This window comes from Pagrus major, chromosome 21 (genome assembly GCF_040436345.1).
Source record: "Pagrus major chromosome 21, Pma_NU_1.0".
Lineage (NCBI taxonomy): Eukaryota > Metazoa > Chordata > Actinopteri > Spariformes > Sparidae > Pagrus > Pagrus major.
Genome location: NC_133235.1, coordinates 6,883,864 through 6,898,056, shown reverse-complemented (window position 1 = coordinate 6,898,056; position 14,193 = coordinate 6,883,864). Strand labels below are relative to the sequence as shown.

Genomic DNA, 14,193 nt, shown 5'->3' with positions numbered 1-14,193 from the left:
ACTTATTTCCCTCCCGACGCCCCTGGGCAGTATATTCAACATGCACTCCACTCTCCAGCCTCCCTTCAACCACTTACTTATTCATCACAGACTCGCCAAGGAAGCTGCGTGGCTGACAGACACCAGATTTTTCTAAAGAGAAGGAGACAGACAGACACAAGTGTGTGACTCCGCTCAGTAATGGGGGACACTGTCAGTATGAATCCAGTTTTGCCTCGAGTCAAAGCAGCGGACAAATTTGGCTAAAGCACTGCGAGAGAATGAGTGGGTAAAAAAAAGGGAGGGAAGCATTTTCACTTTCATTAGCCGGCCTGTCCCTTTGGGCTTAAACACATAGAGCTCAGTGCATGAACTGCCCCCTTACACACCCATCCACACACACTCACACTCACACACTCATACACACCCTCACTGTTTCTCAGCCTCCTTTATCCTCCTTCCCTGGCACTTTCTCCCTCCTCTTTCATCCCACTCCTCTCATCTTCCCCTCCATCCTCTCCTCTCTCCTTCTCTCATCTAAGTTTATCTTCCCCGGCCCACTCTCTCCATCCTCCCGTCTTCCCTCCGTCCCTCTCTCGCCTCCTCTCCTCAGTGCGCATCATCGCAGCGCTCACCTCCTTCCCTTCTCCTCCTTCTCTGTGGCCTTCGACCAATCGCAGCCCGAGAGAGGCGCGGCTTCACTACGGGAGGATGGACGGAGCTCGCTGAGGAGAGGGAGAGAGAGGAGAGAGAGGAGAGGAGAGCGCTGGTGAAAAGAGACGCTTTCCCGAGCCACTTGGAGAAACAACGCCAGGCTTGACACTGAGTGATGACCGTGGTGCGGAGAGACCCAGCAGACCGGGAATAAAAACGCGGATTAAAACACACACACAGAGGGGAGGAGGGTGCTCGGTTTGTGGATACCTGCGCGTCTCCGCTGCGGCCGCAGGTGCGCTACGGTCCCTCTGTAGGGAGACTTTTTGGTCCGGAGAGGGAAGTGAGAGAAGAGGATATCTTGCTCGGATTATTTCTCTTTTTCTCGCCCGGTCTCGTGTGTCTTTCAGCCACTCTGAGAGCAAACTTTATCAGCTTTTCTGCAGCCGCATTTCAACTCCAGATTTGACTCAAGATCTCAATCCGGAGCTTTTTTCAATTCGTGGACTGTTCACTCAGACTGTTTTCCAAACGCGGATTACACTGGACAGCATCTCCTTTCTCTCAGAAAGGAGAATCCCCCCCACCCCCCCACCCCTAACTCCAAACTTGTGTCTTGAAGCGGAGTCTTTCCATCCCATCGGTGTTTATTTTAAGGTGCTGATGAACAGGGCAATGCCTGGATTATTACAGCTCAACCTGCCCCTGGGAACAGGGGAAGAGTGAGGGAAGCGGAGAGAGAAGGGGGGTAAAGAAGAGAGGAGAGAAGAAGGAGGGAAGTCGGTGGCGTTTGGCTGCCGTCCACTAGTTCGTTAGCGCCTTCGCCGCTCGGGCTCTCCCACCTCTTTTACTGGATACACGGACACACATCAAGAGACGCACGGGGAGGACCTGCGTTCACACCCTGGGTGAGTTGAGCGTGTGTGTCCACGTCGGGGGGGATTTAGAGTATCGGTGCTGTGCGTTCAGTGCCAGGCGTCTCTTTACGCGCAGCGCACTCCCCGGGTTGATACGCGCAAGACAGTAATGCGGCTTCGCATGGTCAGTTGCAGTGTGACAGCGCTCAAGTCATGACGCATGATCGATCAGCAGAGAGTGAGGAAGGAGAGCCGAGGATCTGAATTTAGAGGAATCAGACTAGAGGCTCATTTGGCAGCTTCTTCCATCAACATGGACGGCAGGAGGACTGAGCGGCACAAATTAATGTTGTGCAAAAGGGGGGCACGTGTAAATAAATGTCACACGTGGGTCCTGAGCCGTATTATTATTATAGTGTTTGTCTAAATGTGTCTGAGTTGATTTGAATACCCGTTTAGACGCTGTAGTGCAGCCCCACAGTCCGACCATGCTGACCAAGTGTGTGTGTTTGGGTGAGCGAGTGTGTGTGTGCGCTGAATATTTGCATACTATAACTTTTAAACATGTTGCATTTTCCTTCAAGTGTGTGTGAGTGTGTGTGTGTGTGCGCGCGCCAGTCTACTCCTCTCACATCATTTAATATAGAAACCGGAGCTGAATCTGACTTGTCCTTCAACCTCTGCTTTGCTTCATCCCACCAACGTGTATGTGTGTGTGAGTATGTGTCCGTGTATGAGTGTGTGTGCGTGCGCTCCTGCTGTCTCTCCTAACCAATGAAAACCTTGCTGCACGCCTGCCTCTCTCCTCTCTGTGTCTCTCTCTGCCTCTGTGTGTGTGTGTGTGTGTGTGTGTGTGTGAGATATTGTTGCTCCATCAGTCACCCTGAATGCCTGCTACGCACCGCGCAATTTCTCACAAATTCTCTCAACCATGTAAGCACAACATTTACCTGTCAGCTACTTTGTCGGGACTACTATATGTGGCCCCTAAGAAATCCTCGGAGAAGTGAAGCTGCTGTCTCAGACTTATACTTTACATCCGCTGCCACTGCCAGAGACCCGGGGTGGGAAGGAGGTCTTGTCAAACGGATCATTGAGGGAGAGGAGAAAGAGGGGGAAAAAAGTCAAAATCCAACTCGAATCAATAGCTACACCCACATACACCTCCAGAGTTTACAGCTCTTCCCATCATTACTATAGGGTTTAATGGAAGAGAGACATGCTGACAGAGTGGCTATTTGTGTCACATACTGTAGAAGCATTTGTGGCACTCAGCTCTGATTACATGATATTTAATGGCAGTGTGAGCGCACATCCGTCCTTACAGTGCAGGAGTGTCCATTATAGACAACTTAAAACACACAGAATGCTTTCAAACTGCAGCTGTTGATATTCTAAGTTGTTCTATACTTCTCCATACCAAGCCTCCCCTTCAGAGGAGATACACATGAGACTAGGGCTGGGTGATCTGGCTGGAATCAATATTCTAAAATTAAAAGGGTACGTCAGCGTTTTAGTATAACACTTAGTGTATAGTTGAGCGACTTGCGAAAGATGGGTTGAAAAAAAAAGAATGATTAAAATCGATGCAGAGGTCAAGATATCCTGACTTTTCTTCACTTGTATGTGTCAAACTTAAAAAATGCTGGATCAGGCATTTCCCTGCTGTCACCGACAGCCTGTTTTTGTTTGACCCTCTCTGTCCTCATGTCCCCAGTGTGTAGGCAGGCTTTCTGTTAAGAATGTGTAGTCCACAATTCCTGAAATGAGATTTCTCAGAGATGGTACATGATTAATTTTCTGGGACTTGACATGGAGGCCTGCGCCTGTACTTTGGAAATGTATCAGTACACCACAATAAGGCAAATATAGACAAAGTTACAATTAAAATGATCAAATTGTTCAATGTGATTATGTATGATTTTCCCACTGTAAGAATTACGTTCAACTAGGGTCCAACAGTATGAGATTCAACCATCTCAAGAAATATGACGTCACGGTAATCACTGTAACGTTAACGGAATAAAAACAGATAAATGCTTTGGTTTAACCGCTTTATTATAAATACACAAAATATTGTGTTTTGACAGAAACATGAAATTTATATATTATTTAATAACATTAATACAGCAGAATCCAATACCTCAGATAAGCAAATGTATACACTATGATAGCCGTCTGTTTTCATACCATGGTATACCTTAAACCTGGTATACCCTTGCAGCAATTCAAATAAAATGTCATAAACATACACTAATAAAACACAAAAAATCTGTCAGGTAAGTCTTCATTAACAGTTTTTAACTTTTTCAATATAGCAATAACATGATATGAGCTCATCACAGAGTGGACCAAAATCCTCTATTATGGTATATTTGACTTTAAATTCTGGTTAAAGCATATACCATACCATATACCATACTTCATTACATTTTTTCTTTTTTTTTTTGTATAACTGGAACTTCCATACAGGCAAAAACAACTGCTTCAGATGAGACAACACTAAAATGTTAACGTTGAAAACAAAAGACTCAAAACAATTAAAGTAACAATCTTTCCAAAAGGAAGCTTTAAGAATCTAAGGTCAAGTACAAATAAATACGAGACTGACTTCAAATAGTGCAATCTGTAAAAATCACACAATTTAGAGGTGCATTACCACCACCAACTGTCGCTCTCATGTCACTTGAGAACATGTTAAGTAGTCCTGCTGCCTAAATCATGTAACCTTGTGTGGCACCTGGATTTGTGACATCAGCCCTAATTTGCAAACGAGCCGACCCCAAATATATAGCAGATAAAGTAATCTGTGCTATGCCGTATAATATATAGCACAATCATTTCACTGGAAGTTGAACCTTATAATACTGAATTACAGGAAGATAAACACCACACTGAATTAAAGCCCCTGATCAGGCAATGTTTCTACCTCACCTAGCCTCACCTAACCCTAACCCTAACCCTTCATGAGGCAAATGGCTTACCTGATCAAGAAAGGAGCTCTTTCAATAAGATATTTAAAGGTTAAGTTCACCCAGAAATGAAAATGCAGTCATTATCTACTAACTCTAATGTCGATGGAACTCAGGTAAAGTTACATTGTCCACAAAACATTTCTGGAGCTTCACAGCTGCAGCATGCTCCTAAAAAAAATGCTGTAGCTGGGGACTTGTTTTAAACGTAAAAGACAACCAAAAACAGTACCATAAATGGCTCCATCTGGCTCCTCAGGCAAAAAGGTATCATAGAAATGACAGAAATGATACATGATACAAAACGTCGAAGGATAAAACTGCTGATATTCTCCCATGGAAAGACCAAAACCTACAATTTAATGATCCTATTAACAAGCACTGAGTGTGAATCAAAGCCTGACATATCTCCTTCCTCTGGGCCACAGAGCTCCATTGTTGTCTATAAACTATTCAAAACACATCCATGAGCCACTGCTGCACTGGGTGACATCTTCCTTGATTGCAATGAACACACACATATTTTATTTTATTTTCTTTGACGCAGTCCCACATCCCACAGTGTCTTTCTGCCAGGAATAGTCATTAGAGCACCAAATGCGTATTAATCCACTGCTAAAAATAGTCCCCAACAAATGCACAATTCCCTTCTGTTTGAGTGTTGTTTGATCAGAACTACAGTGACCAGCTGATTTAGGAAATGATTGTACTGATTAATAAAAAAACAAACGATGTATTGCTCTCAAAATGCTTCAGTGTAGTGAAGCCAAAAACGTTTGAGAAATGGACTAACAGTTGGTTTTGGACTTCTGATTGGATTTAAGCTTGAATTATCACTAGTACTCAAGTATTTTTAAAAGCACCCTATACTATATATAATGGTAAAGGGAAATAATGTGTCTACCCCCAGACTGGAGGAGAAAGTAACTATTGTGATAACAGGATATATTTTAGCAATTAAAAACATCCAAATCAACAATGACCTTTTTGAGACTTGTAGGGAAGAATTTTACAAAAAGGGCCAGCAGGAACAGTTTATTTAGAAAGTTTGTGGGGTGATAACCACAGTAGGTGTAATGAAGCCTAGAATTCACCAATCATCTTTATGCATTCTCTCTGCATAATAACATCTCTGCAAAGCTATGAAATAAGAGCAAAATTAAACCACTTCTCATTTCCCCTACCACCCTGTGGAATCCATTTAAAGACCCCAGGTGGTCCCCGGTCGGTACTGCTGGAACTGTTAATAATAAAAGTACATTCCTCTGTATGGATTAGTTTATATGCTTATAGTACCCAACAGCTGAGATAGACAGCCCTCTGCTGACACATTTCATAGTCAACAACTCCAAATCAGACCTCTTAAAGATGTCAGTTTGATTATCCTCAGTGATGCAGTATGATTCTGCAGATATTTCCGGCTTTCTCGGATGTTTTCCCAGCATGGTGGCTTTTGTGTTTTGTTGATGCCTTTTTTCTCCTAATTACAAGGCGTCAGATTTAATGTATTTCCCCTTAAACCAAAACAGAAAGGTGCACGATTTCATTGAATCTACTGGAAGCAGCTGTGGTTTAAGATATATTGTCCCATATCACAAATAAAAGTCGGGTCCCTACTTCAGTCCTGTCCTCCTCTCAAAAAAAGAAAAGATAAAAATCCAGCTGACCTCTCATATTAGTTCTGATTTCTCCCTCTTATTTTCCCTCACATTCTCTCTTACACTATCATCCAAGGTCTCACTTTTTCAGGATGCTCTGTCTCTGACCTTTACTCTGCTTGGTAAGTGGTCAAAAAAAAAAGAAAAAAAAAAAAATCAGAGCTGGATCCACTGTTGCTCTCACTGTGAGTCACTCTGCAGAAAAGTGCATCAGCTAAATGCGTGAATATAAATGTAAATGCGTGTACTCAGCATGTATTCTCTTCAGAGATTGACTGGTGCATACGATATGTCTGTGCCCTTCAAACTGCAAGGACGCAGGGAGATATTGAAAATGCAGCCTTTTCAACGATTGATACATAATAGCAGGCTTTCGGATTTGCCACTGGTCTCATCTCTGAGCATTGTGAGCTGTCCTTTTTCAAGATAAGCGGTATACAGGTTTTTAAGGTTCAAGTAAGGCTGTGGAACCATCTCAGTATAATGGAAGTTATTCACAAATATACAAAGATTGCCCTTTTTATGGTATGTATAGGTGGCTAAACTATGAATCTGTCTCCCAGCAGTACTTTACAATGGGTATTATATAATATTTTTCCAGGTGGGTTGAGAAAATATCCATCATAACAGCAACTGTTGAACCGCTGTGCTCTGGACACTGTGCTATTCGGATTCATGATAGTTTTAAATAGTGCTGTGATAATTTATCAATAATTCTGCAATTCAATTAGTTGAAATCTCATTGATTGTTTAACATTATATTTAACACTAATGTGTGTGTGTGTGTGTGTGTGTGTGTGTGTGTATATGTATATCTATATATATATATATATATATATATATATATATATATATATATATATACATATATATATATATGTATATATATATATATATATATATATGTACATATAAGAATAAGAATTAAAACTGTATATGCAGTGCAGATAAGTGAGCATTAGAGGTGTTGGTAGGTGTCTTTTGTAGGCTAACTGTTTCCCCTTATTTTCAGTATTGTGCTAAGCTTACTGAACTGATAGGACAGGGCTCTCCTCACACTCCTATTCGCAAGGAGGCAAATAAGTATATTTTCCAACAAGCCAGGTATTCTTTTAAAAAACCTCCAAATGAGGATTAGCTACCTTTCTCTCCTTGTATTATTATTATTATTATTATTATTATTGGAAACATTTGGGATAATGAAAGGACACAACACAACAAAATATATAAGGTCAAATAACAATAACAAAGGTTTTGTTGTTATACATTGTAGGGGGGGATGTTATATATTATATCTTTAAGTTTGTTTTATTTTTTTTTGTCCATTTACAAATTTTAGGATCATCTACACTCATAATTAAATCATAAGTTTATTATTTTCCTTAATGTGTTATTTATTTAATATTGATGGCTTGGACCCCATACAATACTGGTGGTATTATGCAAAATTAAATGAATGTTAGAATGTTATATACGAGATGTATTTGGCACCAAAAACACTATGGTGAGGTGGTGGTCTGTAGAAACATGTGATGGGCACCTTTGACTGTTTCCAGACTTGAAAAGTTGAAAAAATAAACAAAAAAGAAATGTTAGTTGCAGTCCCTGGTTAACCTTTTGCGACATACAAGGACACATAATATGGAGCCCTAAAGGGATTGGTGACAAAAGAAAAGTAAAAAGTTCTATTTTGACGTAAATATTGGGTCATTGGGAAAAAATTTATTTCATGATTGATTATGATTATATAAGATACTTTGTAAAAGGGGAATGTTTTGAAATAACCCCCAAAAAACAAAAATAATAAACATAACTGATGAACTAAATGATGAAATAACAGTAAAAATGAGTTATGTTATGATAATTTATTTAAATCATTTACAAATTTTAGGATCTTTAGGATTTTTAGGATTGAATGCCCCAGATTCCTTACAAGGATGGTAGCATTTAAAAAAGTTAAATTAATATTAAGCTATCAATTGTGTCTTTTTAGGAACCAAAAATACAACAACAAAAAAACCCACCAAAAAACATAATCAGCTATAATGCTCGGCAAAGTATACAACTTAAACTTTCAAAATAAGATGTCTCCCAAATTTTAAAGCAGCTCTCCTTCAAAAGGTTGAGTTGTGGAGCAGTTTAATACATTTTTCTGCTGTAGAGACTCAGTTACCTTCAGAGTGTAAGTTTCATATTAGGTGTGAAACCAGGTGTATGAAACCTCATAGCCTGGCACACAATACAACAGCCCTGCAACAAATTCTACCTTCGTGAAGGTTACAATGTTCAATGCTATTAAAACCTTTTTTAAAAGCTGCGCATTTTCACCTTTTTGTGAACGATGTAGAAAGGTTCACCTGCCAGATATTCCACCAGATATTGATTGGCCCACATGATGTTTTTTATTTACAGTAGGTATCTGGTGGTGAAAAATCTTTAGGCAATGTTCTCAAGCTGGAACAGGAAGGCGTTCCTGTGCAATGGGGTACTGGAGTAATTGATTATTGATGGATAGAGGTGCGATATCATTGTATCTCTGTGCACTAATATGGTTTGTTGAAGGCGTCGATGACAGGAGTGATGTGAACCCACACTACTGTGAGATATAGACCAAAGCAGCAGGCTGTATCTATTTATCTCTTATGTCGTGACTGAACCTGCTGCAGGTTCTGACACATGCTGTACTCACTCTGACTAAGTGGGCTGACTGTCACGTTGTACAAAAGCCCATCAGATAACAGGTTTCAGTCATGCCCACCACTTTAAAAACAAATCTAACTATCCCACAAAAAATGAACCTGCCTTTCCTCAGAAGACCATGTTGTCAAAAAAAATCTAATTAGACTCCTCATATTGTAGAGACTTAGAAACCTTACTTGACAAAAAAAATAGATTAAAGTAATAATATTAAAAATGCAGATTTCCATCCTTTTTCCATTATTTTGCAGGTGAGCAGTGACTCTAACCATGAACTCACAGTAATTAACAGGTGCTCTGTTTGGCTCGGCAGGAAAAAAGTTCCCTTTGAGTCTCCAGCTGTGGCTCCTAAACACACCTGCTTAACGTTTCTGTTTGTGCGAATCAGATTCATGTCGCCTAATTGGTTTAATTATGACGGACAGTGCCTCATCTCAGGAAACACCATCAGATCTAATTCTATTTGGAATGTGAGGGTAAGGCAAAATAATTACAGCTCTCAAACCCCTCACAAGACACAGCTGGTTGCTGAGCGCTGACGCAGATCGACGCACAGGAAAGCCCCATGTGTGCAGGGAGCCTGGTTGTCACTTACCAATTTGTGCTGATTTAAATTTGACTGTCAGTTGGAGGAGCCATTTACATAGTGCATGTTATGACAAAGAGGGGGAAAAACACTCATATTAGACATTAATATTGCCTCTTAAGATAAGGGCACCCTATTTAATTTACCCCAAGTCGCCTGGTCATGCAATTCAGGCATCATGTAATTGGTTTATTACACTTAGATATATAATCTTATAGAGGCTAAGTTATTTTTTTATTAATGTGAATCCTGAGTGGGGTGCCTGTGTCTTTTTTGTCATTTAGCTACAGTGCTAGTTGTAACAACTGTACATGTCACCTTGGTTTAAATGGAGAGCATGCAGCGTTTTCTACCCATCGAACTTCAAATTTGGAGCTATGGCCTTTGCAATCTTTGTTTAATGAAGCCAGAAGTGACCATATTTGGACATGAGGGTGTAGCATTGCTGGGCCTCTATCTTGATTGGATCGGGCTGAAACCCCTAAGGACACCATGTGATAGAGACTTATCAATCACAAGGCAACCCCGCCTTAAAGCATACACCCTGCAACTTTGCATCATATAATTACTTTGATTACTATGGAAAGTCAGACATCTGATCATACATATCAGGCTACGCCATCATCTGATCCAATTCATGTTTTTCAGGCTGTTCTTCAGATTGGGGTGAAGATATTGTGGCCCATCAGCAGCTGAATCCAGTCAAACAGTTTATTAAACAGCTCCTTATTCGCAGTTAGAGACCAGCTGTATTTTCACCTTTTTGTTTTTATCAATCTCAAGTCCAACAAATTTTTTAAAATAAGGCTGGGATGGTCTCGCTTTTTTTTTTAGATTAGATTCACCTCCACTCCCCTCCCCAATAATTTCCATACTGTTTATACCAGCTTCCAATCTTCTGATTTTAGTCTTTTTCCACCAGATGTTGCGACCTGGCTGCAGGGATTTACTCCCATTCAGCCACAAGAGCATATTAGTGAGGTCCAACACTGATGTTATGTTGATATAGCCTGGCTCACAGATGGTGTTAAAGGCTGTAAAAAAAAGCACCTTTGGTTACAGGGATGCTGCGATGGGTATTTTTCACCAATTTCATACATTTGTGGAGATTTTTGGTACAAAACTATTTGAATCAATGGGCCGACATTACCACTGTTGAGAGACAAGATATGTGTGTTTGAAATTTGGGTTAACTGTCTCATGTAAATAAATAAATGAATGAATAAATACATGTAAATGTATGTATGTCTGTTCCCGAAGCCGAAGTTGGCATTGTTAATTTAGTTGATTTGGCTGGAAAGAAACTCCAGTCGTATGTAGATGTATTATATGTGTTTTTGAGAAGGGATGACCTATAAATTAGTGCTGCCAGCAGCTAGTATACTGAGCTCTCTCAACTTCTTATCCAAAAGATTGCGATTTTCCTTTATCTCCCTTGTTTTCGTGCCAGTCATTAGAAACAGCACCTCAGGGGAAAAAGAATAAAAAAGATGAAACAATAGCCCCAGCCACCGACACTACCACTGCTGCTCCAATCTGCAGCGCTGACACGCCTCTCACGGCAAACCTTGGAGATGTGCCTGGCTTCAGCGGTTTGTTTAAGGCAAAACAGGGGAGCGTTGGAGTGAAGGGAGGGAGCGACATGAAAGGCAGTTAAACTCTCTCCTCTCTGCCCCTTCTCCCCTTCTCTTTGTACATCAAAGTGCTTGTATCTTCTTAAGGAGAAGCCACTGCAGCTGTAGTGGGAGGGGATGAGGAGAGTGGGCCTGAATGAGCAGTGTGAACGCTCCATTGTTTCTCATATGTACATTAATCCCAAGACGGGCTCCAACGCGACCTGTAGCAGTCCAAAGCCTTGCTGACATTTCTATCTACACAGCGGGTGGACGAGAGTGATGGGGCATCTGTGTGTGGGTGTGCGCGCAAGTGGGTGGGGTGTGTTTAATACCCTTTTTACTACTCAATAGAAAAAACACACTGCTTTCTTTTTCATTTAATCCACTGAGGATTTTTTTAAGCCGCTTCCAAATATTCTTATGAGCTAAGCTGTTGAGTTGTGTAGAAAAATGTCCGTCTCATTAATGAGTTTCACTTTGGAAAATCAGTTGAGGGATTGGTCTGTCTTTCCCTTAAGGCCTGAAGAAATTGCTCTGCAGACACTTGTTTCAGGAGGGTCAAGCCGGAATGACCACTTCGTCTTTAGAGTTCTGTCACTGTACTAAAGAACTGAACTGTTTGAATAATAAATGCATACCCATCTTCATCTCATCTTTTCTAACTTTCTTGGCCCCATCTGGAATTCAAAATGGTCACACTCAAATGCGGTGCAAAAAGTGTGCTGTCATAGAGAGGAACAAGGGGCCATAAGTGTTCAATTGGGAATAATAAGTGGAAGGGAAGGGAATAAAAGTACTAGTAGGTAAAAGGGTGAATAAAGAAAGCTTGAGAGAGAAGTTCAAATTGTCTTTCGAGAGTTTCATCAATTGTCCAAAGCAGCATCCCCAGTTACAAAGTTTTAAAGGTGTGCGAGGAAAGGGGTTTCAGACACCCATTTGAAGTGCAGATTGCACATTAACATTTCATCAACAAACTGATGCCTTTACTTTATGGATACCATTGCTTTAGTGCGTCCTAATAGAGATGTTCCAATACCAATGTTTCCTCTCCGATACAATTCAGCCAATAGAGTACTGATCCAATACCAGTGTATTACAAACCCGAACTGGGAAGTACATTTCACTGAAAGAAGACCAAAGAATGACACTGAATGCCTCAATGGAAAAGATGTTTTCCTTCTTCTCTCAATTGGCTTCCGTGAGAGTTTGATTTACCAAAGGTATCGAAAATACTGTAGTCCTATCAGTGAAGTGAGATGTCTGCGCAGAGCCCAAAGGATACTAAAACACAACACCCACCCCAGCCAGGGGGTCTCATCAGACTGTAAGAATCCTGAACTCATCCTCACCTCGACTCCGCATAGCATGACATGATGTTGTAGAATGACAAAATATAGGAACCTTAAATCTTAAACTAACGGAACAGAACAGAGGCATTTCTTTCCTTTCGATTAAACTTTCTAGAGGTGGCGCTCTTTCACACCACTCAATTCTTCTGTTCATCCCCAATGAATGGTTGATGCGAAGCAAAAAACACATCACATTCTCTGGGCAAGAAGGTTTTTGCAGTTAAGACCTCCCGTCCCATGTTTACTGAAGCAAAAGCCCTCAAGGCTTCCATTATTGTTTTGCATTTCTGTCAGTGAACGAAAATTCCAAAATGGACCTGCATTTGCATAAAAATGTAGTGCATTGTTACTCTAAATTCATGTATAAGTGATGTTGAGTCTGAAACGTGTCATCCAGGTCCCTGTCAGATGCTGGAAGAAGGAACATTAAGGAACACCAAACTCTCTCAGCGCCGAGGCAGTACATTATTCATGACTTATCCTGCACTACAATGTTTGATGACTGCATGGGATTCTCTTTCTCTCACCTCCTCATCATCCACCTTCTCTTCTGCCTCTCCTCTACTTCCCGGTAATGATTAAGAAAGACATTTAGTGGCAAGTAATACAATGATTATAAGTTGCAGCATTGATCAGCGTATTGAGCTATATCATCCCGATTCATTGGTTCTGACAGCCAAACTGCCACCATTGATTTTTACTGTTGCTGTTGAGGGGGATTTATCCACCACAACCCATTCTCTCCCCCACACACATACACACAACCTGCCTTAAGCCAAACAGGTTGTGCTGCAGAAATGTACCAATTGTACTGTTCTGACCCACTTTATCAGCATTCATGTGTTCAGTGCTTGCGCAAACATTCAGTCGACCCTCTATCGGGGCGAGTTTTAATGGGAGGGAAAAGGAGTGAAGAGAGATGGAGGGGGTATGGCCACATTACTTTATATTCATGCTGTTTTACATCATGCATGCAGGGCAGAGAATTTGCCAACCGTGCAAAGGAAAAAAAATCAAGTCAAACAGTGCTGCCTCACCTTGTCTCTCACATCAGTAAGATACTCGTTGGCCCCTGGAATACATTTTACAGCACAGATCGAGTGGGTTGCTTCAAAGTGGAATGAAGTGGAACAACCGTGTGCGCTTATTAAAAACAGATCAGGCAGCTGCATCAGCTCAACAAACTTTGCAGAGAACATCTGGGAAGACGTGATAATAGTCACAGCAGCTCCCACGGAAAGAGAGTGTCATCACGATAACATATCAGAGAAGGTGGAGAGGCGAGATGTGGAATATGGATGACTCTGTCGGACAGGGGTCCTCACATACATTTGTCCAAAGGCCAACATTTTCCAAGCAGACACAATGGGGTTCAGACTTTCAAATAAAAAAGATATTTTTTAACTTTAAGTTATTTTCCACAATGATAAATGATACTTAACTACTGTAGAAAATGCTGTCAGCCCTCTGCCAAGGAGGAAACTTGTGTTCAATCAACCCAGTTGCCAGAGTCAATGTTGGCACTGTACGTTTCAGCAAACTACAGATATGTTGAAACTGTACATTGAAACTTTAATTCTTTTAGGCATTTTCAATTTTTCAATTTTATGTTGTGACAATGCTGTGCTTATGGTCTGGTTAGGTTTAGCCACATAAACCCGCGGGTCATGGTTAGGAAAACATCATGTTTTTGCTTACCTGCGTTTCCATGAAATTGTTCTGTCTCATCAAAAATATCTGTTTTGATGGCACTAATGCAGCTACAAAATCTCCCGACTTCCACCCATCAATCCAACCATCCATCTTCATTCGCTTAATCAGAGTC

The 14,193-nt window shown here is 41.0% G+C and overlaps 1 protein-coding gene across 1 annotated transcript in view; it reads left to right on the top strand.

Moving 5' to 3' along the window:
• Nucleotides 1-805: 805 nt before the first annotated feature.
• The window catches only part of brinp2 (bone morphogenetic protein/retinoic acid inducible neural-specific 2), a 257,324-nt gene continuing 243,936 nt past the window's right edge, over nucleotides 806-14,193 (top strand). The window contains exon 1 of the mRNA XM_073490443.1: nucleotides 806-1,541. The gene's annotated coding sequence lies outside the window, so the exon portion shown is untranslated. The remainder of the gene's footprint in view (nucleotides 1,542-14,193) is intronic.